We start from the raw sequence: 1259 nt of genomic DNA, 5'->3' as shown, positions 1-1259 counted from the left end.
TCTCTCTCTCTCTCTCTCTCTCTTGCTCTCTTTGCATCTCTATCTGTCTTCACATGTTTCTCCTAATCCCCCATTCCTGTGGATTACTCATTTCCCCATTTTTGTCCAACAAAAGCCCAAACTGAAATGTCAGAAGCCTCAAGAACCCCCCTTGGCTTGGTTGTTCCATTCAGACATTGGTCCATCAAAGGAATTCAGCTGACTGAAGCTAAACGAAGATAAACGATGCAACAGTGCTCTTTTTCAGGGATGGCCTCCATTTTTTGAAAAACCAAGACCAAATTATGTGTGAGTCGAAAGGGGAATGCTATCGTTCACAAATCAAACTAGGGTGGGGTACCCGTTTTCGTAAATGTCACGAGAGTACAAGGCAATAGGTAGCAGAAGTTGATTTTTTACTAAGTTCTTAACGATACAGACGACACAGAAAAGGAGAAATAAAGTTGTTGCGCTTGTTAAAGTGAGAGTTGATGAGCACTGACCTATTTTTGAAAAACTCCTCCTTCAATTTCAACGCACAGGAACAAGGGGATAGAGAGGACGGGATTTGGGTTGGGGTTGTTTTTTTTAAAAAGTATTATTATCATTTATTTATCTAGACCTATTCTTTTAAAAAAAAGGGGGGGGGGGTGTTGGGCGAGGAGTGAGAACAAAATCAGAATTCTGAGAAAAAGAGAGGGGATTAGATGAAAGTATAATATGAGCATACCAAATACAAAAGAAAGAAAAAAATACATTGAAAGGAAAATATAGGATGGATTAGATTTTAATAACGCTAGATTGTGACACCTTACAGCAATAATTGTTTTAAATTATACTTTAATAAGCAACATCTATAATACAGGAATTAGAGACAGAAACCATACCATTTTATTTAATTTGTAAAATTTCACACTAAAGAAAAAGAGATGAGCACTATGTCAGCACCATCTTATTTAGGACTATAGAGCTGAACTACCGAATACAAATCTGCAACATTTTCACGGCATCCGCGTCTTTGTCAGGCTTGAAAGATAAAGAACATAAACTTTTTAATATTAAGAATAATACAAAGGTTATGGGCCACACTTCTGTTGCTGTTTTGAAATTCTGATAGCATAGAAGTAAATCAACACACACCCAAACAATATCATATCATCACTTAGAAGCGGGCCCCATGTGGTTTTATGGCATACCTGTAAAATTTCCAAAATTCCAAATTACTGGTCACTCCGTACGAGGAGTTGAGAATGAGGATTGCGTCCTGCCCCCCCCCCCCC

The sequence above is a fragment of the Aplysia californica genome, unplaced genomic scaffold, assembly GCF_000002075.1.
Source record: "Aplysia californica isolate F4 #8 unplaced genomic scaffold, AplCal3.0 scaffold00072, whole genome shotgun sequence".
Lineage (NCBI taxonomy): Eukaryota > Metazoa > Mollusca > Gastropoda > Aplysiida > Aplysiidae > Aplysia > Aplysia californica.
The sequence above is the reverse complement of the archived record's forward strand: the minus strand, read 5'-3'. Positions refer to the sequence as shown.